At 48.2% G+C, this 17,769-nt stretch overlaps 1 protein-coding gene across 3 annotated transcripts in view; it reads left to right on the forward strand.

Moving 5' to 3' along the window:
• PLXNA4 (plexin A4) overlaps positions 1 to 17,769 on the forward strand; it is a 561,131-nt gene that overhangs the window by 442,962 nt on the left and 100,400 nt on the right. The window lies entirely within an intron of this gene.

The raw sequence follows: 17,769 nt of genomic DNA on the forward strand, positions 1-17,769 counted from the left end.
ATCACAGCCACAGGGCTCTGAGTCCTCCCCTCCCCTGGCTCTTCGTACCAGGCCCCTCAGCCAGTGCAGCTTCCCGATGGCTCTTGTGACAGCGTGTCCCCTGCTGCTCCTACTCCCCTGTCCCCTTGGGCGTGGATAAGACAGCAGGGAAGTTTTCGTGACCATGGGCATATTCTTTTTAAAAGCGACAGAAGAGTAGTATATTGCCTCTTTTCCTAGTTTAGTATGTTTTTTTAAATAGAATTTATTTTTTAGAGCAACTTTAGGTTCACAGCTAAATTAGCAGAAAGTATAGAAACTTTCCCCATATCGCCTATTCTCCTCTCCTTTCAAACAGCCTCCCCGACTATCAATATCCCCCACCAGAGTGGTCCATTTGTTACAATCAACGAACCTACATTGATACATCATTATCACCCAAAGCCCAGAGTTTACATTAGGGTACACGCTTGTTGCTGTACATTCTTTGGGTTTTGACAAATGTCTAGTGACATGTAACTGCCATTATCGTATCATAAGGAATATTTTCCCTGCCCTGAAAATCCCTGTGCTGCACCTACTCATTCCTCCCTCCCCACTGACTCCCGGCAACCACTGATCTTTTTACTGTCTCCATAGTTCTTCCTTTTCCAGAAATGCCATATAGCTGGGATCAGACAGTATGTGGACTTTTCAGATTGGCTTCTTTCACTTGGTAAAATACATTTAGGCTTCCTCCATGTCTTTTCATGGCTTGATAGCTCATTTCTTTTTAGCACCAAATAATATGCCATTGGTCTGGATGTACCACAGTTTATTTAGCCATTCAGCTACTGGAGGACATCTTGGGTACTTCCAGATGTTGACAGTTATGACTAAAGCCACTATAAACATCCACGTGCAGGTCTAGTTCTTCAGCTGGACTACCACCCACTGTAGGGGGAAGACCCAAGACCCAGGTGCAAAGACTTCAATGAGTCCAGGTTGGCAGAAGCACCTTGGGAGAACGCACCTCACCCCGCAGGTGTCCAGCCCACGCCCTACACTCAGGAGGGGCTCCATGTCTGTCTGCTAGCAATGGAGGAGGGGCCTCTTTAAAAGGCTAAGTAACCGGAGAAATGTAAGGAATGCCCCCCGTCCTTTGTTTTTGTAACCATAAGTTGATTATCACGGTACATGAGCAATGAATTAGGGCACCAGCACAGATGAGCATAGTTCAATTCTGCGTCCAACTCCTTCATACGTCGCGTCTGATTACATTTAATGATGTGTACAGCTCTTATCATTTCTCCTCCGAACTGGATGTAGCTGGCAAACACATTGAGTAACTGACTGCAATGTGTGCTTGCTTCAAACTGATGGCAGGATTCGGTGGCCTGAAGGTATCACCCGACGCTGGGATTCTCTCTGCTCCTTGTGCCGGGTCTGAGCAGCCAAGCTGAGCTGTTACGGGCACCTTACTCATCTCCCTGTGTGCTTCCTTGCAGCTGTGCTCTGGGTGGGTGTGGGTAGAAGCATCGCAAGATGTCCAACCTTCAGCTCATGCAGTCGTGCACGTGAGAGGCACCGGGAGACTAGTCGTAGGGAAGAGGGAGGAGGAGATGGGAGAAAAAGTGGTTTCCAAAGGCGGAGGCTGTGGTCAGGCAGGGTCCCCCACTCTGGGTTCATCGAGAACACAGGGCTCTCACTCCTGCCCCCACCCTGCTCCCAGAACCCGGCCTTTGGCAGCCACCACTACGGAGAGCTCATTCACGCAGAAGTGTGAGTGAGCGATCCTGCCAGGCAATTTCTGAGAAAGAGTGAAAGGGAGAAAAAGAGGGAGAATCAAACTGGGGCGGGTGGTAGTGTTGTGGTGGGAGGAGCCGTCAGGGAGGAGCTGCCCATTTTCCTCTGTGGCATTACTGGTGCCAGCCTTCGTTCTCAGCCTTCCTTCCTTGGACATGATGTTCTTTGGTTTGCGCTGTTTGCCTCTTCCCTTCACTCCTTGGAGCCATAGACAGAGAAGCAGCAGGGTGGGGCGACCCTCCAGGCTTTGCTGAGTCTCCTGAACAGGATGTGAGGGCCAGGGCTCTTGCAGGGACTACTTGGGACCTCTGTAGGGGAGCTTTCTCATCAGCTTTTCTGCCTTAAATGCTCTCCTCTCCAACTGTCCCCTCCACCCCTAGAGGGAGATTCATGAAGCCTGTGCTGGCGAGGATGCCCATGGGTGTTTATGGTTCCACTGGATCTGTCCTCTGTTGAAGAAGCAGAGTTGACAGGACCAGCTGAACAGCACAGAAGTCCAGTACAGGGGTCGCCATCTCCAGAGAGCCTGCAGGGTCAGACTTATCCCTCAGCACAGCTGGGAAGACCACTCAGAGCACAGCCCAGGAAAACCAGTCCACAGTGTCCCCTCACAGCTCTAGGGCCACAACTGAGCAGCTGAGAGCGACTCTGGGTCAGAACAGGCTGCCCACCCAGTCCTACCATGCTGCAAGCAGCATGAAGTTTAGGTTATCTTGGTGTGTTGGCCAATTGGTGGGCCCAGGCTGCTCCAAGCCCCTAGACCATACACTGGGCCACAAGACAGGATGTGGATTCCTGATCAAGTCCTGGAAGGCAGCCGCCTCAGGACATGGGCCAGTTCTGAAATCTGCAGCCCCCGGAGCCAGTGAAACAATTCCATACTTGGTAAGGTCTCACGAAGCCAGGCATACCATACCCTCCCTGCTCCTGCCAGGATGACATCGTACCGCACGGAGAGATGGTCTCACATCCTGCCCAGCCTGAGATGATAGAAGCCTTATTTGGCAACGTGAGTCGTGTCTGTTGAGACAAATCTTGCCATGGAAACGAGCTGGCCAAAGAACGATTCTAAGAGATATTTAAATGAGACCTTCCAACCCAATTCTGCCTTCATCAATTTCCATGATGTTTGGAGCTGGTTCAGGCATTTGCTGCTGCTCTTCACAGGGGAGTTATGGCCACTTGGCCCATGCAAGAGAGGAGATTCCAGTGGAGGAGGGAGGCTGTACCAGCTCTGGAGCAGTCAGAGGCCATGCACTCAGAAGAGTCCCAGCTCTGCCACTCCCTGGCTGCATGACCTTGAGCAAAACACTTAACCTCCTCCAGCCTGTGTCCTCAGCTGTAAAATGGAGACTGTCATCCCTGACCTGGCTCCCTCGCCAGGTTGTGGTGGGGGTCACATGCAATCATGCCTGTGGAATTGCTTTATAAATTGTGAAGCCAAGTACAGGGGTCTGGTATTATGTGATGCCCATTCCACCTGTCCCCGTGCTCCGGGAGCCTTAGACTGTCTGCATCTCTCAGACTCCAGGGCAGAAATACATCATCCTTGGATCCCCACTCCTCTTCTCCCATGGCCAAAGCCAGTTGTCCCAAACCCAGCCCATCATTGGGGTCATTGGTGGAGGATGAGAGGAGTATAGTGCTTTGAGACAGTACAGGTGCCCAGCTCCTGGAAATTCTGATTTTGCTGGTCTGAGCTTGGCCAGGGCACCAGCATTTTCTGAAAGCTCTACAGTTGATTCCAATGTGCAGCTTAGGTTTGAGTCGCTTAGCCTAGACCCCACTTCCCTGCCTGCCCCTCCTCCCTAGCACTTACTCTGTCCCCGGATTCTCCCTGTGAGTTGTAAGGTTTCCGGAGGGCAGTCCACTCTCAACAAATGTCGAGATGGGTCACTTGCAAAGGGAGTCGTACAACCAAAAGCAGCCCCTGGCGTCCCCCAGATTCTCGTCCAGGTCAGGCTACATTCACAGCAGCATCCCAAGCAGACTTAATGGAGGAGAAAAGCTTCTGTAAGTGAATTCTGCTGATGGCACGCTACCTGCCCTAAATTGTCACATTTTGTTTCCTGGCTGCGGCGTCTGTCCTGCGTCCTGGCGGTTCATTTGCAAACTCAGCAAACGCCCCGTGTTGAATCATGTCTGGAGACCGCATCCTCGCATCCCTGTCACAGCAGGGTCTGCTGGACTATGTGCCGATACCACCACGCTGGGCCTCGCTGCCGGCCCCTGGCCCGCCAGGCGTGCCATGCTGACAAGTGAACCCACATGCCAGCACACAGCACGGCCACTTGTGTCTGGCCTGGAGCCAGCACGGTTTCCTGTCCCAGCCCCACAGCCGACTTCTGATGATGCCTGTGAACAGAGGTCAGGGGAGAAAAGCAGGATACACCGGAGGCCGTAGGGGACTCTGACCTCGTTTCATCTCCTGGTTAGAACATGGTTAGAACCCTAGCTTCACCTCACTCTTCTGGGTGCGGTGGGCAATAAAATTAATTCCCTTGTTTTCTTCCTCCTCGTCCTGCCCTGCTATTCAAAGGCAGAGGAAAGGCTATCAGAAAAGCTGGAGAGGAGAGGAGGCAGGGAACCGGTTGGAAAGTACTAGGCTGGCTGTAAAACCAAACTCTCTTAATAGAGAGGGGCTGTGGTCCTGGGGACCATGGAGGGGGGTCACTCAGTAAAGTTGGGGGGGTGGGTGTTGGCCAGGAATAAGAAAGATCATGAGGTTCCAGCACAAGCCCTCTCAAGTTCAAACTCCTTTTCCAGCTGGGGCACATCTGGAAGCCTTTAAAGTTGAACTTTAAGTTTCAAGCTGAATTTTTCATTTAGGAGAACATTATCTATTCCAGAAGGAGAAGCAAACCAAAAAAATGAGTCGGCCATGGTTGTCATCACTGTAGTGATAGCTGCCACTTACTTGGTGTGGATGCTTCAGGAAGAGTGTGGAATGTTTTACCTGTATTCTGTGATTTAATCTGCATAGCCTTTTGGAGGCTGGAAAATGTTAAGTGCCTGACCAAGCTATTAAGTGTCAGAGCTAGAATCGGAGTGGCAACCCTCAGATGGCAAAGCCCAGGTCCCTGATGGCTGCACTGCCTGCTCCCTGGGGGCCCCCTGCCCCCAGTGGGTTCTACGCTCCTAGATTCCTCTCCCAGGTTCTCTGTCTGCTGAGCTTGTTGGTCACAGGCAATGATGTTTTGATGCTAGGGGCTGTTTGTTGCTGTAACGGAGACCTGAGTGGACACAGACAAAGCTCCTAGCTTTCCCCTGGCCACACCGCACACAACCTCTAAGAAGGGGCACGGGCCAGCCGGGATGAGATACCTCCTCCTCCCCACCCCCATGCCGGGCCAGCAATTATGTCTGACCTGGCTGAGTCCCCATCTAAATACAGCCCTGACCAGCCACTCATCAGTTCAGAAGGGGAAGTCTACTCCGAGTCTTAGTCTGATGGAGATCAGGTTCCCCAGCTGCATGCCGTATGAAATGAGAGAGTTACCCGCTCCACCACCGCTTGCCCCTTGACAATGGACCTCCTAATGGGAACCAGGTGATCCACAGCTACAGTCCAGCAGGGTCAGCTCCTAACAAATGGAATTGGGTGCCTCCCCATGACCTCCTCAGCTCTGCTGCCTAGAGAACATGAGAACTGGCAAGGATGGATGTTTCTAAACACTATGTGCTGAGATCTAACTGTCACCTAACAGCAGAATACTTTGTTTATTTGCATTATGCATATGAGGAAACCAAGGCTCAAAGGCATAAAGTAGCTGTCCCCAAGTCATACATTTGACAGGTGGCTGAGCCAGGACTTGAACCTAAGGCTAGATTCGAAAGGCTGTGTTCTTTCCATCCCATCAGGCTGGGCTCAGTGCAGCCACCCCTCCTGAGCATCACCAGTCCCCACTCACCCCACAGTTGCTTATATTAATGATAGAAGTGGTACTAATGAACACTGGTGATTTCGTAGTTGGTGGTCACAAGTCGTGGTCATTTTCTTATGATAATTCAAAGTACATTTCAGGTTGAATCATCTAACTTTTTCAAGATAACAAGAACTAGGGGAGGGGCAGCCCTGAACCTCCCTATTATACCACATTATCAGCATGGACTAAAATGGGGAAAGATCCTGGAATGAAATTCCTGGATGCTTCCCTAGCCTGTAGGTATTTAATTATGGTGAAATCTTCCAGCTAAAAAGGACGATAGAGATCAAGGTATGTCTGAAAACTGAGAGCCTGAGAAGTGAGAGCCCTTGCCCTCGGTCTCACAGCAAGTTTGGGGCAGGTCTAGGACTAGGGTCCAGGTTTTAGGACCGCCAACCCCAAGATCCTCCACTACACCAGGACCCCTCTTGCTGGAAGCTAAGCTGACCCAAACCTAAGTGCATGATGGCATCTGAGCACATGGGGACCACAGACAGAGTGCCCCTGGGCCTTGCTCAGGATGCCCATGAAGAGATGGAGTCCTCTCTGTAGGCTGGGTGGGGATGAGGTGCTTTTCTTGTGGGGGTGGGGGGTCTTCTGGGTGGGCAGGTGAGCTCGCTCAATAGTGAGTTACCTTCTCAAACAATGCCCCGTGACCTCAATTCAAAATGAGCTAGTTAACTTCCCAAGTGAGAACTCTTCTGTGGCCTGGTACATCCACTTCCAGGGTGCTGGTCATCGTGGGGCAGCCAGAAGGGACAGATCAATCAGATGTGGGCCTTTTTCATAGTCCCCAAATGTTAGAAATCACATGGGTATAAAGAAAAATAAAAACTTTGACCCTCAAATATATTGGGAGCTGACTAGTTAATTTGGTTTAAAAGACTAAAGGTGAAAGCATCTTTTGCAAATTAATTTCCCAAGACAGAAAAAAAATTTTTTTTTTAATTATACCCTGTCTGTGAAAAATTTAAACTCCCCAGTTGACCACTGTTAGCAGTTTTACTACTGCTGCAGTTGCTGTTGGCTGCACAAAAATATGTCTGTGTATTATGAATATGTAAGTCCAGAGTTGTCTTTTAAAACTAAAAATGGATATTTTTATCAACTTTTAGTCAACTTTTTATCAAAAAATAGTGTACTTTTTCTGAAATTTACTTTTTAACATAGAGATAGGTAGTGAATATCTTTCCATGTCAATGATGCAGACATGCTTTATCTCAGAGTACGGATATAGCATGATTTATTTAACCAGTCCCCTGTGGATGGACATTTTAGGTTATTACAAAATAGTCATTGTCAAATACAAAGCCACAGTGATTATCCACAGCCATGCTCCTGTATCCAAGTGCTATTTTTTCTATGAGAAAGATCCTAAGAGGAAGACTTGCTGGCTCATTTTAGATTTTAGTAATAACTACAAAATTACTCCTCAAAAAGGTTGTACCAATCTAAACCCCCACTGACAGTGTATAGAGCATAAGAGCCTTTTAAAACACTGTCATTTTAACTATAGTCCTTTCATATTTGAAGAACTACCGGAAAACGCCCTCAGGGCAGCATCTCTTAATGAAAAGGTCACATTTGCCAGCATGGGCAAAGATGACCCACATCCAAGGATGCCTCAGACATCAGAGGACCCCCTTCTGCTTCCCCCAGCAGCAGGCTGACCCCTGGCCCCACCAAGGGAGCTCACACAGGTTCGAGAGGGTTAGATGGCTACACTGAGGCAGGAGGTGAGGGTGGAGGAAGAGCATTTAGGCTTCTTTGGGGCCCCTGTGGCCCCTGTCTCCTTCCAAGGCCAGCAGCGCCTGGCTGCCTGAAAGGGGCCCTATGTTGATGGCACCTAGAAAGCTCCCGCTGAGGGATATCAGTTTCTGTTTATTTAGGCACTATGATTTTCCCCAGGGTCAAATTCCATTTTGAAAGAAGATGTTTGCTATCCAAAGGAGCCACCTACCCAGACAGGGAAGTCTGCAAAAAGCTGCTCCCTCATCCCAGAGCATTTCTGCCCATAGCTGTGAGCAAACACCACCCCTCTTACCAGGCACGCTTGTCTAGGCACACGGGCCACTGTGTGCCCTTTCATATCAGCGTGCCATTTGCACACAACCACTCTTTGGTTTGAACAATTAGACCATTGCTGGGGCTGCTGCCAGCAGTGCTCTTGACAGAAGGCAGTCGGAGCGAAGGTTGGGTGCTGGGTGGAGAAGGCCTGCCCTGCCACTTCCCACAAAGAGCCGTGCCAGCGAGCCAGAGGGTCGCCGCATATGCCTCGGAACTCACTTGGCTCAGCCGCAGGGCCTGGATGGAGGTGTCACCGTGCCAGCCCCTCCTCCACCCACTTCTTGGCTGCTGGAACAAAGGCCCCCGTTGAGCAGGCTGAGTTGGGGAAACTCACACCAGCAGGTCCCCAGTCCCAGCTCGGATGGGGCCATGGGCTGTCAGCTGCACTCAGTGAAAGGTGGCTGGACTGGGAGCAGCACTCTGATCCCCAGGACAAAGGCTCCTTCCCGTGTTCTGGGCTTGGGGGTGGGGAGGGAGGCTCACATTCCCCCTGGGTGTGGGTCCCCGGGGCTCGGCCTCCTTCATCCCTGACCTTAGTCTTGGGTCAGGAGCAGATATCTTGGGCAGGCATCTGTATCCAGGGATTGGGTATCAAAAGAAAAGTGTTGGTAGCCTTGTGGCCTTGGACAAACCCTGCTGCAGCTGAGCTTCACCTTAAAAGTGAGGGCTGGCAGCTGGATTGTTTCCAGGCCCCTTTCTGCTGTTCACTCTGTGAAGGCCAGAACACTCCTCCCATCCTGCTCACCTTCTCACCCGCATGCTGGGTGCAGGGCCTCTCTGGGCAGGATGTGGGTGGGGCTGTCAGTCTCCTCTATCAATTGTAAGGTCCCTTGAGCCCATGGTGTGAATGGGAGCAGGGGGGCCCAATAGGGGAGAAAATTTGACCTTTACACTAAGAAGTGAACTTGTGGCAAGAATCCAGAAGTCATAGATTTGGGAGGAAAGCCAAGACTGTCAAATCAGTTATCTCCACGGGGTCCTTGGAATAGATTGGAGTTTGTCAGGAACCAAATTTATTTATTTATTCATTCATTCATTCATTGCAAGCATTCACTCTCTTGCTCATGAGTTCTCATGTGCTGTGCCTGAGCTGAGTGCCAAGTGTGGTAGGATAAAGAAGACTTCACATCACCCCTCATGGGGGCACCTGAGAAAGATGCTGGAACCACAGAGTCGTTCTTGGCTTTGTACTGACATGTTCACATGTGTCATCTCAGTGCATCCCCAAAACAACCCTTCGGGGTGCTTACTGTAATCCTTAGATAATGGAAAGGAGGCTCAGAGAGGTTAAGTAAGTTGTCCAAGTCACAGAGGAAGTGGTAGATCTTGAATTAAAACCTGGTTCTGTCTTTCCCCCTGATCTCTTCTATCTGGCTTTGAGATAAAACTATTCCAAATTTTGTTTTCCTCCCCAGCCAAGCTTGAAGAAGCTGGGGGGGTGGGCATCTCCCTGGAGGAGGCTGACCTGCTGTCAGCCTCTCTTTAGGGCTCCTTTTTGCCCACTGAAGGGGCCCCTCAGTCCCTGAACTCAGCCCAACCTTCCTGGTTTGCAGTAAGTAGCCTGCAATGCTATGGAATTTTCAATGCAGGGACCTGGATTCAGTGGAGGAAGCAGAGGTTTCTCAATCCCCTGGCCTGGATGAGGGGGGTTGGTGTGCGCTGGCCCCGGCTTCATTTCAGTTTCCACCTTTGCCACCGCCCTGCTGTGTGACCTTTGGCAAGCTGCTCAGCCTCTCTGGGTTGTGTTTTTTCCATCTGTAAAGCAAGGAATAGGATCACTCCTCACTTGGCGAGGGAGGGGTCTGGTTGAGTGGGACGCAGGCCGATCCATGCAGCACAGCCCACACCGGGAGGCGCGAGGATGGGGTGATTTCTCAAGGCTGCAGAAATCGCGCGGAGAGCTCCTGGCCCAGCTCCTGCCATTTTCTGATGAAGAGCAGCATATGTTGACGATTCCGGCGTCAAGCTCACTCCTTGGCTGTCCGAGTTCCCAGAGCAAACTGGCTTCCTATTAGGCATTTATACTTATTAATAGCAGCAAATTTCAGCCCTCCACAACATCTGCTACTTTTTATTTGCAAAGAGCTTCCCAGACCATTTATATTAGTAGTATTTTGTGACCAATTCTCCGAGGCAGAGGAGGCCTGGGTTTCCTTATCTGAAAATGAGTCAATGAAGGTCTAAGGAGGGGAAAGGATTTGTTCAAGGTCACCCAGACACCCGGAGTGGATTAAAGCTCAGGACCGCACTCCCCAAGCCTGGTGCCCTGGGGTTGCTGTCCTTGCTGTCCTGACTATCGACGACCTTGAGCCCAGAACTCCCTAGAGGCAGGTGAGGACAGTGTTGACAGCCACTGATGCTGCCCTTGCCCCCGTGCACCAGTCTGCTCTCACGTGAGACCCCTGATGAATTAGCCCCCTGGCCGGAGCCCAAGCAGGAGAAATTGCAAAGTTCAAGGCAAATCAGTCCTGAGGAGCTTTTATGGCTGCCAGGTAGATAAAATCATTTCCTGGCACTGGGCTACCAGGAGGTCAGTACAGAGGGTTGGTCCTGCAAGCATCCTTCCCTCCAGTGAGCTCTCCATATCGGGAGAGCCATGTTCTCTTTCCAGGGTCTTTTCTGATACTTTGCTCAGGGACTAGGCCTCTCTGAGATCTATAGATCTATGTCATAGAGAGTTTGGTCAGCATGGGAGATAACAGGAAGATTCATTTGTCATGTTAGACCCAGTTTGTGATAATCTCCTCCACATGGTACCAGGTACATATAACCTCAGTGTTTATCTAGGCCTGTTTGGTGCTCAGGATAGAAACTACCACCCTGCAACCTTACCCCTCCCCATTATGCCTCACCCCTCTCCCCTTCACAGGACCTTTGCACCTGGGTGTGACTTTCTGCCCAACACCTGTGTATCAGTTAGCTCTTGCCTCCAAAATGCTGTGTGACAAACCACCCCAAAACTCGGTAGCATACAACAGTAAGCACTCATTCTTATTCTCACGGACCTACAGATCTGTTGCATGTCAATCAGTCTAAGCTAAACTCAGCTGGGCAGTTCTGCTTCAAGCTGCTGCACCAGCTGGGCTTGTCTCCTGTCTGTGGGGTGGGCTCAGGTCTGCTCCGCATTGGTTCATTTGGCTGAAGAGGAGCAGCTACTTGGGGAAGCTATGTTTGTGGCAATGACAGAAGCACAGAAGGCAAGGCCAAGCACATGGGGACATCTCAAGCCTTTGCCTTGTTCTTATTGCCACCCCATTGACCAAATACAGTTCTGAAGCCAAGTCCAAGGTCAAGGGGTGGGAAGGATGCTCCACCTCTTCAATCACCACGAAGCCAGGTAAGGGTGGGCAGGGGGGTGTCAGAGGCTACCTTAGGGCACTGAAGAGTTGGGCTTCACAACACAATCTGCCAGAGCCTATGACTGGACTCCTAGCCTTGGTGTCTCTTGCCAATCTGCCAAGTTCAAAAATACCTCTAAGCAAAGAGGATGTATATGATTGTGTTCCGGGTACCCAAGTGACATGAAATGAGCACAGCTTCCCAAGCCAGTGCTCGGCCACTACAAGTTCAGATCCTGGCATTGAGGGGCTTAGAGGCCGTCACAGAGAGACAGAATTCTACAAAACCCTTGCCTGGCCCCAGGCCAGCAGAAACCAAGTTGGGAAAGGCAACCAAAGGCCACCAAAGGAAAGGCCCCTGGAGAGGCTCATTTGAGAGGCTCCCCAAGACCCTGACTCTGAAGCCCATATGTACTCCTGAGTTAATAATTTGCTAGAAAAGAATTGACTTTTCCCAACTCTGCTTCCTTTGCCTGGGGACAGGAGATGGATAGGATGGTACTGGGGACGGTGGGTACCAGGCACAGCATCCACACAGCTTGACAGCGCCACAGCAGCCTCTCGGAGTTTCTCAATGCATTGTCTTGCCTCTTTTTTTTTTCTTCTTCTTCTTCTTTTTTTTGACAATCTGGAAGGAAATTGGGTACTTAAGAAGCCTTTTGGACATTTAAATTAACTCCCACCATCAAGCTCAGGGTATCCACTGTAGCATTAGCATCCAATTATAAGAGGAGAGATGGAGTAATAACTCACATTTTGACCAGAATGCCAAATGCTTAAACAAATTAGAGATACACAGGGAGACTGGACGTTATATCTCTGGAACATTCCTGAATGTAATCAGCACAGCAGCAGGCCCCCTTGGGAATGCTAACAGCAACAGGCAGAGTAGGACTCTGTTGCCAGAGGAAAGCATCTTTCAGAATGCCAAGGAAACCTGGCAGGGGCTGGACAGCAGGGGCCAGGACTCAAGGAACCTGAAAATTCCTCCAGCTGCCATGAGCACATCCAGGCCCCAGGCCCTCCAGGGAAAGGGTTCTGTTGATCCTTGGCTTATAGAGGCCAAGGCCATGAGCTGGAATCCTGTGTGGGCTCCTTTGCTCTGTGGTCAGTCACTCTTTGTCTTCCTGTCCGAGGTCATTGTTTTGTAACTTCATGTCCTCAGTCATGGAGCTGGAGAGGCGAGGGAACAGAGGTGATGCTTCTATTGACAGTAGTTCAAAACCAGACACGCCTACACTGTATTATTTAGGGAAGTTTACCTTGGTGGCAAAAGGATAAAGCAAACCAGTGTGATTCCCAGGAAGGTAATGGAGGGGGAAAGAGAGGTGGGATGGAGACGGGCGCACAGGTGCTTCTGGTCATAACTGGGGATGAGAAGTGCTGGAACAGGGGCTGAGCAGTAACAAGAGGATTTTTATAAAACCAGGAACCACTGACCTCACAGGAAGTACGTGAATTCCAAGCCCCTCCCCTGTGCCTCCTGGAGGGGCTGGGAGGTGAGGGACGGCTCTGGGTAGAACAAGGGTATGACATTATTTTTCCAGATCAGGAAATGGAGGTCTAGAGCTCGAGAGTGACAGATCCATGTACATAACGACAACACACGATAAGAGACATTCATCCAAACCCTTTTGTCCATTTGAGATTAAATTTATAAGAGTAACGATGCCTATCTTTTCACCCAAGGATCTCAGAATGTTTCATACACATGAGTGTATTATCAGTCTACCAACAGAAAGCTTCTCCCCCTTGACCCAGGCTGCTGAGCAGAGAATAGGTGTTTTTTTTTCCTTTACATTTTTCTATATGTATTTTATTTTATTGATTTTTTATTAAGGTATACTTGATTTATAATGTGTTAATTTCTGGTATACAGCACAGTGATTCCGTTATACATGTGTATTTTTTCTTTTTCCTGTTCTTTTTCATTATAGGCTATTACAAAGTATTGAATATAGTTCCTTGTGCTATACAGTAGAACCTTGTTGTTTATCTATTTTGTATATAGTAGTTATAGTATCTGCAAATTTCGAACTCTCAATTTATCCCTCTTCACCCCCTTTCCTCCCTGGTAACCATAAATTTGTTTTCTCTGTCTGTGAGTCTGGCTCTGTTTTGTGGAATAGGTGTCCTTATATCTGCCCAATAGTTTTTTTTTTCATTATTGTGGTAAAATACACATAACCTGGAATTTGCCATCGTAAGCACTGTAAGTATTCCATGGCATTAAGTACATCACACCATGCTGCAACCATTAGCACCGTCCTTCTCCAGAACTCTTTTCTTCTTCCGACCTGAAACTTTATACCCATTAAACACTACCTCGCCGTTTCCTCTCCTCCAGCTCCTGGCAGCCACTTCCTACTTTCTGTCTCTGTGATTGACTACTCTATGTATCTCTTATAAGTGGCATCATACAATATTTTTTTTGTGTGACTGGCTTATTTCACTTAGCATAATGTTTTCAAATTTCACCCACATTGCAATTTGCGTCAGAATTTCCTTCCTTTTTAAGACTGAATAATGTAATTGTATGCATTCACCACATTTTGTTTATCCATTCATCTGTCCATGGACATTTGGGTTGCTTCTACCTTTTGGCCACTGTGAATGATGTTGCTATGAACACGGGTGTACAAGTTCAGTTCCTTGCTTCCAGTTCTTTGGGGTACGTACCCAGAAGTGGAATTGCTAAATTATATGGTTTAATTCTAAATTTAGCTTTTTGAGGAACTGCCAAACTGCCCAATAGGTTTTTGCACAAAGTCGACAGAATATGACAAGACTAGCCTACCCTAGTCCCTCCACCCAAGGAGCCCCACTCTCCCCCAGCACAGTGCAGGCACACGCGGAGGTTCTGCGAGGTGGTCTCCTGTCTCTGGACACAGTGAGGGAGCTGTTGCAGCCACATCAATCAGCACCTCTCCTGGAGTCCAGTGGCCAGGGGACAGACCTCAATTGTTGGTGTTCTCTGACATCATCCATCACTAGGTTACATTCATCTCTAGATAGGTCACATTGCCATCTGATTTGTTCTCCGAGCAGAAACTCCCTCCATGGCTTTCTTTTTTCACCTCTTCCTGTGGTCTGAATTCCCTCGCTCAGTTAATTAGCATTCCTGGCACTGTGGCTTAAGACTTTAATCAGCGTGGGGTGGTTTTAATTAATCGTGTGCCTCTGCATCTGGAGTGGTTTGTGTTCCAGGGTCAGGAGAGGAGCTGGAGATGGGGGATGAGAGAGGCAGCTTTGTCTGGTGTAAGGTGTGGGAGGAGAATCTATGTATCTGGGGAAAGAGAATTGTAGTGCCAAGTGGGCTTGGAAGCCATCCGGCCACCTGTACAGCTTATGAACAAGGCATGGCAAGTAACCAGAGCCATTGGGGTACAGAATTGCATCCAGATAAATGGTGAACTAAATCTAATTTTCAAAAGTGATTTAAAGTGTCAGGAGATTTTCTGATGCTCTCGAGAATTACGCATGGGGTGGGGAGTGAGCAATGATATAGCCTGGGAGATATGGGTAAGTCTGGGAGAGCCGGCCATGCTGGAGGGTACTGCCTGAAGGTGGGACCTCGGACATTTCCCCTGGCTGGGCCTTCTTTGGGAAAGTCCTGGAAAGGTGAAGGGGTGGGGAGTGTGGCATTCAGCTCTCGAATAATGGTACCCCTTCTACATGGATGGTCAGAATCCTGGTGGCTCCCCAGTTTTAGCATCCACGTTTTGAAAAGAAGGGCGAAAACCCAGATAAAGTTCAGAAGAGTAATAACAAATGATTGATTGTATAGATAGGAAGATCCTATAAGGAGAGGTGAAAGAAAGTTGGTTGGAATTTATTTCCCTGTCTTGCAGGGATCCACCCTGATGAAAAGCAAAGAAGTATATATAACCATTATAGTAAGTGGTAAAAGCACTAAATGAGTTTAGGAAGCTGGGCCTAGATGAAGCAATGAATGGTTTAGGGGCAGACATCATGGTTCAATGAGGAAATGATGTGGTCAAGGCACTAGAGGTGAAAAGTTCCTCCATGAACTCTTGACCAAGTTCACGAGGCCTAGGAAGACCGTCAGAGCAGTTTTTGGTGATGGGGGAAAAGGTAAAGTGACAGTGCAATAAAGAACGGACATTAATGCCAAAGATAACAGTAATAAAAGCTGTCACTGGCAACGTGCTCGGTCATTTACAAGGCAGTTTCATACCTTTTGGGTCGTCCGTGCTCTGTGAACTGGGGGGGCGTGGGGAGTGTCTTTACCTCCATGTTGAAAGATGAGAAAAAGTGAGTCTCAGAGACAACAGGGTCTCATCGCTAATAAATGGTGAAGCCACAACCTGAGCCTAGCTCTACAGGCACCTACACGCTTTCCAACCAAATGAAAATGACCCTTGTTTTAAATAGAGAGGAAGGACTTTATAATTCCAGGTATTGACGTTATTAAATACCAGTTCCAAGATATTTTTAGAAATCTGAATGCCAAGGCTTTGGAGAAGATCAGATTCGCCAAGCAGCTGGCTCTTCGTGTTGCCCACCCCAGAACCCCGTGGTCCAGCCGTCCAAGACAGACTATAGAACACGTCGTTGGTAGAAACCAGGGAGGATGTTAATTCAGTTTAGACCAAGAAAATGCTTTTGACTGAACGAGCCGTAATTTTTCTCTTTAAGCCCATGCAAAATATGGAGTGCTAGACAAGCAGCTGGAACATATGAAAACAATATTATGTACTTATGTTACCAACTTTCACCATCCATGGCCCCTTTTATTACTTTTTTTCATCTCTAGGCATCACATTTTGAAAGCTCTTTGCCTACTAAACAAACTGCATTTATTAAATAATAATATATTTCCTGTTTTTAATATGGGAAATACATCACTGAGTATGCATACAAACAGAAAACAGCGCCAGTCCAATTTCTATTAGGCTTTTGGAAATACTGAAAATAGCTGTAGACCTCATTACCACTCACAAATTCCTAGGAGTCCAGGTACTGTGGGTTGGGCGCCAGTATTCATATGCTTACACGATCAGCATGTCTGTGCCCATTTAAGAGGTAGGGAGAAGAATTAAAGAGGCAACAGGAATAGAGTCAGTTCCCTGCTGTGTATAGAGTCAGCAGAGTAATTTGTAAGAAATTTTGTCAGGATTATGACAATTATGAAATTGGGAAGGTGGTATGTAGGCAGACCTGAGTCATGGCCCAGGCTGATTGCATGAGCAGTAATAAAAGGAAAGTGGAGAAGGGGCCACGAAAGCCAAGGGCAAAGCTATAAAAATGGGAGCAGGAAGCTAAAAGGTAATTTGGAAGAAGTGAAAATACAAGGTGGACATTAAGAATGCTCAGTGAGCATTTGAGAAAAAACAAAAAGAGGCATATAAAGGGAAGAGGAACATTAAGGTAGGAAGGGAAAGGAAATCATGTGGGATTTGAAAATAATTATTATTAATTAATTCCAAAAGAAGAGTTTTGAGACTAATTGAGCAGACTCTGCTGCCAGTTCGCCTGTGCGTGAGTTACGAGGAGACCCTGCCAATTGGTACTTAATTTTAAGGAGGCAGATGCCCCAGGAAGCAGCAGGGAAAACACAGCCCCTGCATTTGCCATTGAAGAACAGAGGCTCAGTCAGGTCAGCGGGATTTATATACCTCTCAGTGTCTACTGTCTGATGGCAAGAAATTAGAAAGGAGGACCACATCGAATTCTCCTAGCTCAAGCTGAAAGATTAGGTAAGAAGTCCTCCACTGAGATAAAAAGTTATCCCAATGGAAAAGAATGACTTTAAAAAAAAAAAAAAAGCTTTTTAAAAGGAGAAACTGGCAAACGTGGAGAAAACCAAGGCTGTAGAAGGAAACTTAAAGTTCCATTTGATCCTGTTTATCGTTATTAAGTGCCTCCTATGTATCATGCCCTGAGAAATCATGTGAAAAAGACATCAGGGCAAAGCTACACTGGAGAACAAAGAAATTCCAAAGATCTTTAGGAGTAAGCAGGAAGTAGAAGCATTAGGGCCAAGCCAAAACGTCATGCGGAACATTTTACATTAACAAGCGGCTGGTGAAAGCTAAGATAAAGTTCTGGGGTTGGAGAGGAAGCCTCTAGTCATGAGAAGAGTGTGGGTAGAGAAGAAATAGAAGCAGCTGCTCTTTGAAAACACCAGAGTGAACAACTTTTAGAGCCAGGTGGCCAACAGGATGAGAAAGACAGAGCAGGCGAGTAACAGTGCCGAAGCGAGTTTATTATACCTTGGTGAAGAGAAGGAGAAGGGTCTTGGACTTGGGTTCTATGCTCTCTGGAACCGCAAAAATGGTGAAACCTGAAGGAGGAGGACCGGGAAGGGGGCAAAACACTTTAAGGTAAAAGCGAACAAGAACGGAGAAAGAGGAAACCGTGTTTATTACATTGGTAAGAGATAAACATGTGATGAATTGCATGTTTGTAGAGGTGTTCGGGGGTTGGTGGTGGGAAAATTTACATGTACACGGTATAAATATCTTTGATAACAATGTGATGTGAATCCTATGGAGTCTACTCCCAGACACGTCTAAGAAGATTGTTATTTTCTTTGTTGGTTGTCGCCCCCCGACGCTTGTCCATCCTCTCAGATATGATCACTCCAGGTCCCTTTTCGGTTCTGGGGCTCTAGGCCCCCTCCTGCTTCTACACTGTTTTAGGTAATATAC

This window comes from Camelus bactrianus, chromosome 7 (assembly GCF_048773025.1).
Source record: "Camelus bactrianus isolate YW-2024 breed Bactrian camel chromosome 7, ASM4877302v1, whole genome shotgun sequence".
NCBI classification, from domain to species: domain Eukaryota; kingdom Metazoa; phylum Chordata; class Mammalia; order Artiodactyla; family Camelidae; genus Camelus; species Camelus bactrianus.